The sequence below is a fragment of the Alligator sinensis genome, unplaced genomic scaffold, assembly GCF_000455745.1.
Source record: "Alligator sinensis unplaced genomic scaffold, ASM45574v1 scaffold505_1, whole genome shotgun sequence".
Lineage (NCBI taxonomy): Eukaryota > Metazoa > Chordata > Crocodylia > Alligatoridae > Alligator > Alligator sinensis.
In genome coordinates, this window is record NW_005841940.1 from 2887878 (window position 1) to 2901689 (window position 13812).

A 13812-nucleotide genomic window follows, 5' to 3' on the forward strand; every position below is an offset into this window, starting at 1 on the left:
CTTTGAATAGTCCTTGTTCTCCTGATCTCCTATCTTGCCAATGCTGTAGAGAAAGCACATGGCACAGGGGTCTTGGGAACCACCAAGCCATCATCTGGTCAGTGGAGACCTTTATCTGTATATACTGTAAGAAGAAGAAGAAAAAAAATGTTTGCTTTTCTTTGTCATTGCTGGAGAGTTTTTCAAAGGCATGACTGACACCTGGGTACCAAAGCCTCATTGAAAGCCAGTAGCAGCCAGCACCTACCTATAGTTTATGCCTCTCCTCAGCATAATCTGCATTTTTCCTCCCTCCCTGGTTTATACATACAAAACTCATAATGGCATTGCTGCAAGTCATCCAGTAGGACAGTTATAAACCAAACGCTGCATTGTTTAGGAGACACTACTTTCAGCATCTCTTTGCCATTTGCAGAACTAAGCTGCTTTTAATGCAAGCAGTGACATGACATCATGTAGACAGGCTGGGGTACCTGCCTAGAGATATAAGATTTCTGAAAATCCATGGAAAAAAAAACTTTTTCCAGAAAAAAAATGGAAATTTTGGGAAAACTAGAAATATATGCAATACTTATTTTTTTAGCATCCTTTATAGATCTAAATTCACTTTGCTACTTTACAAACATAAAATGTATTATGTATAACTCGGTTTACTCATAAAATTATCATGTTTGGTATATTTATTACATTTAAAAGTATGGTTTTATTCAGATAATAATTACAAATTTATGAATTGAATTTACTTTAAAATGTTTTTAATTTTTGTTACAAATGGAGCTACAAGCTAAAGAACATAGCATCTCTTAGTTTTTGCCAGTTTATGTGAAGCAGGCAAAAATTAAAGTTTAAAATACAAGAAACCATCAACATTATAGTAAAACAAAGAAAGTTATTATGTATTCTGGACTTAGTCTCCTCCATAGTGCCAAGCAGATACAGAAAGCACTCATTTTTAGAAAAAAGAGCTGAGATAAAAGGGAACCCCTCCACACTGAGACTTATTGAATACAAATTTTGCTACATGAAACTTTGTCTAATCAGTCTCATTTTCTGAGCTATCACTATCAGCAGTTTCTGCTTCTTCTGATCCTTCATTTTTATCATCTTCACGGACTTCTGAAAACTGAAGGTCTGCCTGGATTGAGACGAGCTTCTCTACTTTTTCAAGTGTTAGTTTATTTCTTGATTTGGTGTGAGTATTTCCAAACATAGACCAGTTTCTTTCACATGCTGCAGAAGATGGAGGAATCAGAAGCAGGTGAGAAGCAGGAAGAGATAGAGGTTATGTCGTGCAAAGGCCTTGCCACCACGCTTCAGGAGGGATATGCTTGGCAGATTCCCAGACTGCATTCCTGGACCAAATACCTGAAGATGTTCTGTATTCTGCAACATTTGAAAGTACCTTTCCAACATTAAGTCCTAAATGTGTTGTTTATTTTGTAGTCCAGTCAAATGCAGTAGCAGTGCTATCATCACTAACATTTCTGCCTTTGAATCTTGGATCCAAGAGATTTTCAGCAGCATGAATTGACTGGCAGTAAAATTCTTCCCATCTGTTAATAAAGTCTTTAACTTTTTTTTCTTCTGTACTTGTAAGTGGAGATACATTTAAAAACAGTTGATTTTATCTGGGCCATTTAGTAAAAAATGTCTGACAGAAGTGCACTGTCTGATCCAGATGCAGTAGCTGCTGAAGAAATTGGCTCTAGAATCTTCAGGGAGTTCTGCAGCTGAACCCAGAAGACAGCCTCATCAAGTACAGTGTTCCTTACACTTCTGGGTACTTTAAGATCCTTAATTAATACTGTTCCTTGAAGAGCTGCTTTTTTTTTTTAGTAAACTTTCAAATGAGATTACCACTCCACCTAATCTAGTTTAACTACAGAGCTTGAGTGTCACTATTTGATTCTTTACATTCTTTTTTTCCTGCTTCTTCTTAAAGCCTGCAGCTACAATATGAATAGCTTTTACACATTTTATAACTTCTTTTGCTCTTCTATGGATCTTTTGCAGAGTGTCTAACTTCATGATGTCATTAAGAAGCAAGTTTAACCCATGGGATGCACATCCTATTGCAGTAATATGTGGCTATTTATCCATTATGATCTCCCATGCTGTTTTCCTGTTACTTGCATTGTCAGTCAGCAAAGCAAATACTTTACTGCTCCCAATCTTTTGTAGGACTTCACATATTTTACTGCTGATATACTCTGCAGTATGCCTGTTCTCTCCTGTTTCAATGCTTCTGTAAAAAACTGGGTGAGGTGTTATCACAAAGTTTATGATTCCTTCTCCCCACACATTTGTCCATTCATCTGTAAGTACTGCAAGATACAGTACTTTGTTGATTTTTCCTTGCACATATTGCACAGTTGGCATAGTTCAGATTCTGACTCTAAAAGAGACTTACTCAAAGAATGTTTTCTGGGCAAATAGTATGATGGTCTTAGTAATTTAAAAGCTTCCTGCTAGTGTGCATTTTCAGTTATGGACAATGGCATCTCAGAAGAATATATTACTCTTGCAAGAGCTTGGTCAATTTTTTCGTGATCTTCAGATGTCATCTTGTCTACAAATGAAGCTATCGAGGGTCTTTTATATACAGTTGGTTGCAATTTTTGGTTACTTGGGGATGTTGATTGGGCAACCCTTTGTGATACTGATGTTATAGAAGCAGCAGCAGCAGCAGCAGGACTTCTGGATCAAAAACGTTGGAAAGAGCTACTTGCACTTTCATCATCATGATCTACCTCCTCCTCCTCACTTACCCACAAAGGATTTGTTAATGTCTGCAGGACACTTCTTACATACAAGGATGTGTTTGGTCATCTTAGCAGCATTTGGAAATGCATATTTCATTTGACTGTATTTGCAAATCACATTTTTCTCCCCTCAGAATAGTTTGTAGTGTGGAAATGCTTCCATATGCTAGAAGTTGGTCTCACCATTTTGTTGAGAGAGAAAAAAGAAAGATGTAATTTAGTGGCTACCTTGCCTGTATAAACACTAAGCTAAAGCAGGTACAAATTTAGTAATGGATGGAGGAGAAGCCTCTTCAGAATTAACTGTGAACAACTTCCCTGCCCTGTAGGCTTCACCTCTCTGCTTAGGTTGGGTGATTTGTCACAAAACATCAGATTAGTAGGAATTCAATTATGAATCACATAGGTTATGAAAATATACTAATGCAGCGAAAATGTAGTTTAGTATACTGAATTCAGAACAATTTAAGCTCTTACCTTTCAATAAAGAAGTATACTCTCTTTTAGCTCCTTTGTGCTGCTTCTGTACTTCTGTGGATCTCAAGGTCACGGGGCCAGGAGGAGGCAGGTTCCTTCCAACTCCAACACATTTGACTTGCTCTTTCTCCTCTCCTGAGGCTTTTGAGCAAGCAGGGCAATAAGCTCCCTGTTTCTAATCTCTACAGCAACAAATGGATGCTGCTGCCAGTATCCATTTCCAGTCCTTTGAAGTCTAGTCAGGAGGACAGGAGCAGATCCACCAACCTCTAGATCAGAAGTCAACAATAGAAGAAGTCCACAAGCAAAGAAGGCACTGAATCCTCCTTCCTTCTCTTGTGAAAATGTCAGTGCCCCAGGGGGCAAAAATGCATCTTGCTTTTGCATTTGAGAGTTGTACTGTACTGCTTGTCCTCAGTGTACAGGAATTATATTGATCTGATACTGTAGATAGTCTTATATAAAAATCTTCCTATTACATAGTTATCAGACAATATTTTTGGGGAGTAAAGGGTAGCAATATATGAACACCTTGTCTTAAACATTTTATTCATCATTCTACAAGAAAATATTTCATAAAAGTTTTTTTTAATTTTTCCAAAATTTTTTGATTTTCCCAAAAAACCCCCAAAAAAGTCCTTGGAAAGAAACATTTTCCCCCCCAAATGTTTCTGTTTTTTTTCTTTCTGGGCCTTCACATCTCTATACCTGCCAGCATGCTTTGCCCCATTAAGAGTCCTTCAGACAGTTCAAACAATAGCCTATAAGCAGGCTTGTATACCTGCAGCCTCACTGCCTAGCTTTGCCCCTTAGCTGGTACTAATAACTCAAAATAATAACCCTTGGTCCAAGCACAGAAGTAAATCAACCCTGAAGCCTCTCTCTAGACAGCAGGAGGAGGCCATTTTGCTCTGGCTCTTCCTAGAGGCAAGCTTTTTTGGCCCTGGTCTGCCTTCTACCCACAAACTACTTCTTCCCTCAACTCAAACCCCTGACTTGCCCCCTATTTGGGCTTTTAACTGCCAGCCAGTCATTCACAGCTGGGCTCCTACCACATGGATAGCTGCCCCACTTAAAGGGCCAGACCACCCTGCTACACGCTGTGTGATACATTTCATCATGGTTGCACTGCAAATAAGCTGCATGATTTGCTTGTTACACCTGGTAACATAGTTCCTGTGCCTCCACTCCTATGGGTACTCCCATAAATATGTACATATCTACAAAGAGATGAAGTACACTTTGATGCAAGAGTCAAGGTCAACTTCATAACAGAGAAAATGTTTGGCAATGAACTCTGGGAACAGATGTCATTCAGACCAGCAGTGAAAAAGACTCCTTAATAATAAGTGGATAAGTGGTGTAAGAGTGATGTTGTAGCTGTGATGGTCCAATGCAGGAGACAAGGATTTCTTAGAATTATATCTTTTATTTGACCAACTGTGTAGTTGGGCTGTTTAAACAAGCTTTTGAATACAAGAGATTTTTTGATAATAAGAATTAGACAAGGCTGGAGAGTATTTAACAGTGCAAGTGCCATTACAGGCAACCCTCGCTTAGTGCTCTTAATTGGTTCCTGAAAAAATGAGCGTTAAGTGAAATGAGCATTAAGTGAAACCAAAAGTATTTGACAACCCAAGATGGTGATTCCAATTGTTTTTAATGACCCAAGATGGCGACCACGAGATTTATAACGAAACTCACCAAGTGCTAAGTAAAATCAGGTATCCATTTAAAATGAGCGTTATAGCAAAATAGCTCTAAGCAAAACAGCATTAAGCAGGGGTTGCCTGTAGACCCAAATGGGTGTTACTAAGTTTCAGTAAGTTTTTATGATGTGTCTGGGCTCATACAAAGCCAGGAGGAGACTTCTTTATACGAGAGTGTGTGCGAGTGCTGCAGCACTGTAGTCTGCATGTGGGAGCATGATTTTCTAACATAGGTACATGCAAAGAATGCCCAGAGCATTCTTATGTCAGTGCACAGATTTTCCTTTGACTTCTGCAAGATTAGATTCACTTGTGCATAGAGGAAATGCATGAAGCCAAGCACTGCTTACATCCCCAACATACGGTTTTGGTGGGAGGCAGGTGGGGTATAGCCTTATGTCTGCCCTTTATGTGGTGACTACTTGCAGGAGGGATTTTTTAAACTGCTGGGTGCTAGCTTAATGTTGTTCCCCCTCCCACTGGAATGAGTTCTGAGCACTTTTGGTAATTGTAGCTGTAACTCCCTATGTGCCAGTGTGAAATTTGGATTTTGGTCATGTTACTATGCTTAAGCAGTAGGTATTTTCTTTAAGAAGTACAGACTCTTTGGGGGTCTTGTTGAACCATACTGCATATGATATTCTCTTACAGTGGTGGGGTCTTGGAGTCTGTATGTAAAATCTAAGTCACAGCTTCTGTGCAAAGTCATAGTGCTCTTGCCCTACATTCCAGAGAGATTTTGCACCTCACTGGTCTCTGTTGTAGCATTATCTAATGATGTAAATGTGAGCTGACACAGCCTGAACTCTAGATCAACACCCCTTATTAAACAAAATATAGCTTAATCCTGTTTTTGTGCATGATAAGGGGGAAAAAAAGAAACATATTTATGTTAATATTCATATACAAGCTACAATTTTACTGCTGTTAACACACAGTGTCAGATCCGGGCATGGTGGAGTCAGTTTCTTTAGCATCCATCGTGCTTTTCTTTCTTTCTTTCTTCCCCGTGTTCATTAGCAGTGCATCACTGGAACTAGTAGCAATTAACCCACACGCTTTTCCTTGACCACATCTCTAGGGAGGCTGGACAATCCCTGTCAAGGCCTCTTTTTAACTCTTATGGCAGAGGTCCTCAGAATATGATCTGTGAATCTGAGGTGATCTGCAAGGATGTGGTAGGTGGTTCACAGCTAGTTCATAGATCACATTGAGCTCTGTGTACCTTTTATTGTGTTTTCAACTAGAAGTTGGGTGACAAGGGTCCATGGTGTTCTGAGAGTTTTCAGTGGTGTCTTGTTCCAAAATGCTCGGTAAAGATGCTCTCTTTGTTCCAAAATATATGCTAATGACAATCTTGGGATACATGTGCACTGTGCACCACAGTATAGCATAGACATACCCAAGATAGATCTAAGGGAGCTAGCCCAGGTATTAGAAGCAGCCTATCTGCACAATCACAGGACTCCACATGGACTGCTTTACTCTGCTTCTCATGGGGCATGTCTACATGTGAAATCAGTTTGACACAATAAACTCCAGCGCATATCATGCTGGAGTTTATTGCTCCTGAGCACTTGGTTTACATGTGCATCTGGCATCACGGTACATTGAGCCAGGTTGGAGCAGCTTTGGCTGGCAGGAGGCCTGGGGGGTCAGCCTGCCAGCCTGGGGCTGTTCCAGCCTGGCTCAGCCTGTTGCGGAAGGGCTGGCTGGGGCATGAGAGTACTTCAGTGCAGGGCTAGCTGGCAGGCAGTCCCTGCATTGAAGCACCCTCACGTCCCAGCCAGCCCTGTCAGCGTCTACACGTGTTTTGCGGTGGTGTTCTTTACTCCGCCGCAGGATTCCTTGCATTATTCCTTGCAAATTAATTTACTCCAGCCTAATAGTGTTACATGTGTAGATGCTGACATTTTACCGTGGAGCTAATTAATCAGTAAATTTCTTGTGTAGATGCAACCATGTAGAGTTAACTGGGTATCTGAAGCAGTCTGATTGCAGCAGCATGGAGCACCATGCAGGCTAATTTACCCTCCAGGGTAAATTAGCTTGTATGGATCTTGGTGCTTCTGGGCCTTGACTGCCTCCAGTACTTGAGCTAGCTCAGGTATCTACTGCAGCATGCATTGTGGATCTATTCTTCACTGAAACACAGGAGGCAAAAATGCCCTTTACAACATATGCATACCCTTTGTTACAAAGATGTCTGATGCTTTATTCTAGTATTCCAGCAGAGGGAGACTGTGTTTGAAGTAATGTGAGCAAGATAAAAAAAAAATTGTTATTTAGTCCTTTTTAAAAATCAAGTTAAAATCCTATCACAATTGAGATTATTTATCACTGGAAGTTTGTGCCTCTGGGGGAAGCTGAAAAATGCTGTGCTGCCCTGGAACTAATCTTGCAAAAGTCACTAAAGACCAGATTTTTAGACACCTTTAATGTGAAGTTAGGTGTTTCATAGTGTTTTTAAAAATGCCTATGTGCCTGACTCCCAGTAGTTCCATTGGCATTTTGGGATGGTTTATTATTAAAAATACAAATGATCTATTTTTATTCTAATTATATCTTGGAAGATTTTTGTTTAAACACTTTTTCAGGAGATAGAAAAGTGAAAAAAGTTCTTTGTTATAAGAGAAAAGGGTGAGGAATGTGAGGAAAATATGAGTAATTTAGGATGTAATGAGAGTATATTAAAATAATTCCAAAGATCTTTATGGAGCTGTAACAGGTGTGAACTTGGATCATTGAATTGTCTTAGCAGATAAGTAGAAGAAGTCTGTCCTCAAAAAGAAGCTATAGAAACTAGAGTGCAGATCTGAGATACCTAACAAAGCAGGAACACTTAATATTACAAGTATTTCAAAAGATATGAAAATATCTAGGCAAAACTGTGATTAGTCAATTGAGTTTTTTTCAAAAAGCTATTTATGGAAGGTGGGCTTAGTAGAAAATGACCTGAAGATGGGAGGTGGTCTATCACAGGAGATTTTCACACCTACTGTCTTATCTTGCAATAGACTTGATGACCTAACCATCAAACTGCAAACTTTAAATAGATTATATATACTCAGACAAACACCTAAGGGATAATTCTGCCTGTCTATTAGAATATCCAATGAAGGGGGTTCCACAGCCTCCCTAGACAGGCTTTTCCTGTGCTTTGCTCCTCACAGTTAAATTTTTTTTAATCAAGTCAATATCTCCTTTTATATAACCTTTTATATATTAGAAGAAACTGCCATTGTGTCCTTTCTCCCTTTTCTTTTCTAGACTAAAAAAACCTAGTTCTTTTAACCTTTCTTAATAGATCACTTTTTCCAAACAAATAATTCCTGTTCCAGTAATTTCTGGATTTTTTCTTGTTCACATATGTCAAATTGGATGCAGTACTCCAGCTTTTAGAAGGGTGTGTGTGTGTGTGTGTGTTCTCTCTTTCTCTCTCTCTCTCTCTCTCTCTCTTTTTTAATAGCATCACACTAACTCATTCAGGTTGGGATCCTGGGCACAGAGTGAGTGGCAGCAGTCAGGGTGGGCAGACCCAGCTGGGGTCCCCCAGGAGCAGAGGGTGGAATAACCCCTCTCCCTGCCTCCCGTCTAAAGGGGCCCTGCCAGCCAGCACCTGGCTCTGCTCCCACCTGGCTGCTACAGTGGTGAGGGGGGAGTGACCATGATAGGGGCAGCAGCCCCTGTCATGGTTTCCTGGAGAACAAGCCCCTTCTTAGTGCAGGGGCCTGCGTTGTTGGGCAGGAAAGCTGCTGTGGAGCGTGGTTGTTTGCAGGGCTCTGGTCCCCTCCGAGCACAGGTGCTGTCGCACGCAGTCCGCTGCAGCTCTGCCTGCCCTGCAGCATGGCCCCTTCCCGGTGGGGGAATGCCCACCCTGCAGCATAGCCTCTCTGCCAGGAAGAGGCTCGCAATCCCCAGACACCATGACAGGGGCTGCTGTCCCCATCAAGAGCCCTGCCCCCTCACTGCTGCAGTGGTGGAGTAGGGGCATGGCCAGATGCTGGCTGGCAGGGCCCATTAGGCATGGGGCAGGGATGGGGGTTATTTCCCCTCCCTTCAGCATCTGTCAGAAGGGGCAGGAGGGGACTTCTTCCACCGCTTGCCCCAAGCAGGGAGTGAGCAGCGGCAGCAGTCGGGGTGGAAGACCCAGCTGCGGTCTCCCGGGGGCAGTAGGGGTAGAGTGGGGAAAACCCCCCACTTCCTGCCCCTTCTGCCTCTGGGCTCCATGCCGGCCAGCATCTGGCCACACCCACTCCCTCTGCTGCAGCAGGGAGCGGGGAGCGCCTGATGGACCCTGGCTTGGGTCCATGCCAGTGGGGTAGGGAGTGGGGAATTAAACACCTCCCTGGGCAGTTCAGGGAAAGCTGCTGCCCGGGCTGGCCACCCCCCGCCCCCCCCCAAACACAGCTTTCTTGTAGTCGAGGGCATGCTCTAGCACCCCCCGGCTCCTGGCCTGAGCAACTGCAGGCATGTGATCTGCATTTCCTCAGTCCACAGGGAATGTCTGTGCAGTTGCAAATTGATTCAACCTAGGCAAGTTAGACTAACCTGCAAAGATTGAATCAACTCAGGCTCCAGCTTTTTTTAATGTCTGTCCCTAGCTTTAGACAGCAAGCCATTAATAACTCCTGCTTGAGAGCACAACCAGTTGTACACGCAAGTTAGGAAGAATTCATTTTGGCTACATTTCCCTAGTTTAGTTATTTGAATGTGATATTGCTGAAATCTGTACTAAGTCAAGATATTCTACATCTGCTGCTTCCCCTCATTTGCTAGGTCAGTGGCTTTCAACCTGTAGTCTGCAGATTCTCTATGTCTAAGGGATCTGCGCAAGATGACTATGATCTATCAAAAAATGTGAATACCTAGACTTACAATTCAGAGAGATCCACATCTCCATTCAAAATTTCCAAAGGGGTCTGCACCTCCATTCAAATTTTTTTAGGGGTCTGCAAATGAAAAAAGGTTGAAAACCCCTGTGCTAGGTCAGTTGCTCCATCGAAGAAATTGGACTATTTTTATATTACTTGACTTTCACATATCCATGTTGTCTGTCTTATTATTATGTGACCCTGAGGATGCTTATAAATTGATGGATAAATAATGTTATTGCAGTATCTTTCTAGGGGTCAAAGTTAGGCCGACTGGTATATAATTCCCTCACCTTCTCCAGTCCTTTCATCATCCTCAGAGATGATCACTACAGATCCAGAGATTGGTCTGGCTAGTTTCTTAAGTATTTAGGCTGAATTTCATTTTGGCATCCTAAGTCTTAACGAGTAGTATTGAAAGGCTGGTCAAGAACTCTCTTAACAGTAGTACAGTGGTAGTGCTATCAGATCTAGGGGGTAATATCCTGTGGGCTCCTAAACTGACAACTTCCATTTTACTTCTCATTTTCAGTAAACATCTGATGTAACTCCCAGCAGGTTTTTGGTGTTAATGAAGAAAACAGATCCTTGCAAAGACTCTTGGGAGGGACAGTTGTTTTAAAAATGATGTTTTAGAATCTCTAAATTGGTAATGTATCATCATGGGTCTTTGTTAGGTAAAAAGTGCCTATGGATTTGATAATGAAGTAAGTGGAGAGCAGTCAGTACTGGGTATTCTGACCACTTTTGGTAAGATGTGACCAGAAATTATGTACTAAGGTACACTGCACTTTGCTGTCTTCAATTATATGCAAATGAAACAGAATAACTGTTTTAAGGCACTTTCACTCAATCAACTATCAGGTTTTCTTAGGCCAGCTTTGTTTGGAGGTAGCCAGAATAAATGGATTAGTCTCTGCTTATTTATATTATTATTGATGGTGCATCCTAAAAAACTGTCTTTACATGAGACTTTTAGGAAGTAGAAGGTGGAAGGTTGTTATATTTCATATTGGTACTAATGATGGCTACAGTATTAGGTGGTTAAATACTTACCAAGCACACATTTTTATTAATGGAGAAAATGCTCCAACTCTCACCATTATATATTCACAATGAATTAGCCAGCTATTGCAAACATTGTTTCATGGTTTACAGCACTGATTCCAGTAACAGCAAAATTCCTTATCAAATATTGTGAATGTATACTTTACCTTTACTCTTTTTTTTCCTTCACCCAATGGCTCTCTCTGAATGAAACAGAGTAACAAATCAAAAGCAGTCTTGTTATTATTTCTGGGGTTTTTTTGTTCAAATAATATCTCTTACCATCAAGGTTCTGCTTTCACATCTTGTTGGTGATCTTGGTATGTAGCTGTGGAAACCATTGGAGAGGAGATCTGACATTTTGTTGTATTGTAAAAATGATCTTTGATATAAGAGTTGGTCAAAAATATACCATTTTCTCCCTCCTCCTGCAGAAGTTTGACTTTATAAAATGATTTTTTTGACAATTTTTTTTTTAATGAAAAGGGTTTTTTAATTGAAAATTTATAACCAGTGCTTGGTCTCCTATTTCTTTTGTTGCTTTGATCACATATGATATTACTGTTTTGCAAACAAAATAACAGCTCTTCCAGTTGCCAGCACATCATACTCAACGTTCTTTCCTTCTCTTGTCATCAGCAAAATAGGGATCCTAATGGACAAGTTCTATGCCATCAGTCACACCTATGCTACTTCCTTACCTTTTATGGAGTTTCTACATGCTTAGGGCAAAGCCTCAAGGTTGTAGTTATGTTGCAAGAGCAACATTTGCCTTGCAGGAGGCTGTGCGCGAAGAAAAGAACTCATCCTAATTCTAAATTTGACATTTAAAAAATGCATATCTACCTGCATGTCTTTTATCTCATTTATTTTGTCATCCCCGTGTCTGGAAGACTGAATTGTATGTCCTACTGGTACATTCAAATGGGGACCTGACTCAGTCAGATATGTTATTCTGCTTTTCAGGTTGATGTTTCTCATGCTTGTTCCTAGTCACAAATCAAATGTTCTTTCGTTAGATACAATTGTGTGTGAATTGCAGTAATGTAAAAAAGGTATTAGCATCTTCTAAGAAAGTTTATGTTTTTTTTTTTGCTCTGTTAACTTTTCTCTTATACTTCAGACTTGCCATGATTAGTCTTTAAAAGTGTAAAAATTGCTTCTGAATACATGGGTGTAAATCAGTGGTTCTTAACCTTTTTAGATTCAGGGCACCCCTCCATAACTTTTCTGAATTTGGTGGCACCGGGGTTGAGAACTACTATTGGTGCTGCCTCATCTTACTGCCCTGATAAACAGGATCAATTCCATGTTTGCAGTCATTAACATCTTTTTTTAGAAAGAATTAATAGATTCATAGATGTTAGGTGCTGGAAAGGACCTCATGAGATCATTGAGTCCAGCCCCCCTGCACTTGGGCAGGAAATGTATGTTTGAAAATGTATCTTTGAAAAGAATAAATGTATGTTTGAAAATACTATTGGAAGATCACTGAAAGCAGTTTTTAGAATATCAGTATGCTTTTTTTTCTGAGTATGCATTTTGACCTTCACACGATATACTGTATTCTGTGGGTGTGTCTACACATTCATTAATATGCTTTTCCTTATGTGCTTTAAATTTAGTTCCTCTAATGTGAGGTATTAAATAAATGTATATTAGGCTGCCCTAATGCACAGTAATGAAAGTGCACTCTTTTTTAGTCATGCTTAGTGTGGAAGACCCTATTTTTACTGCACATTAGTGTATTAGCATGTTTTTTATGCAACACTTTAATGTGCCATAAAACAGGTTACTGCAGATTAAAGCACACATGTAGACACACCTAGTTAGTCCATTGCAAATCTAGATTAAATTTTATTAAGCCAAAGATGCTGAATAATATCTAGCCCACTGAAACAAATGTTGCATTTATTTCAAGAGTAATCTATATTCATGGAAGGATTGGCATAAAGATGCTGGGCAACATTCAGAATTAGTGTCAATAGGGAAAATTATAGTGCCATTAGAGTGGCACACACAAGTTTGTATTTTATTTTTTATTTGAATTTTGCCTTGGTATAGATTTATTTTAATTTGCAATTATCAATTTTTTTCCCAACGCAAAACTTTATATGAATGTATTGTTATAGGCGGGAATTTGAATGCACAAAAGTCAGGAAAGCCTGTCATAATTAGAACCAGAACTCAGGACTTTTTATAGCGTATGCATGGTAATTGTGGGAAAATAACCCAAATTTAAAGCAAAATTGAAACATAATGTCAGGAAATCAATTATTGCTTCCATAATAAGTGGGTTGTTATGTCTTTTTGTGAGTCATGTTCCCTGTCTTAAAATGCAATGTGTATTGTTTAGATCTCAAAGTGTTTTAGGTAAAATGTAGTAAACAAGATGTGTGAAAGTAGAAGGTGTTGACTACTGTTAATTTTGTGAGCAGTGTCATCAGTAAAACAACAGTAGACATTAATACAGAAAAGACAGCACCCAGAGATACCTCACTGTACAATTCATTATGTATCTAGATTAGAAATAAAGTCTTGGAGCCTTTTGTGCTTACCTGTGCTGGTTTGCCCAGTGCTTTTGATAGTTGCTCTGTGACTTCTCCTAGGAACCCTTCTGGCACTTTATCTTTGCTTACATTTGTGGTAACAGTGAATAAAGGCATCTTTGGATTGAGAGAAAGCTTTATAGTCAGAGCCTTACTGAAGCTATTATTTTCTTCTCTGCTTCACAGTATAGGTGTTATGATGCTCACTCTTCCAAAAAAAAACCCCAAACTAATTGGGATCTCTTTAATAGCCAGCAGTTCTTTCCCCACCTCTGACTCTCACCTGTGTGTTAGAAGAGGAAAAAGGCAGTGAGAGCCATCTACTGGACTTGTATGTTAATGCCGTTGGAACTGGAGATATATTTCAGTTGGAGGAGATAGTAGTATTTTTCAC

General features: G+C 40.1%; 1 pseudogene; it reads right to left on the reverse strand.

The window, feature by feature from the left end:
• Nucleotides 1-13535, reverse strand: part of LOC102384180 — a 14777-nt pseudogene extending 1242 nt beyond the window's left edge.
• Nucleotides 13536-13812: the final 277 nt, after the last annotated feature.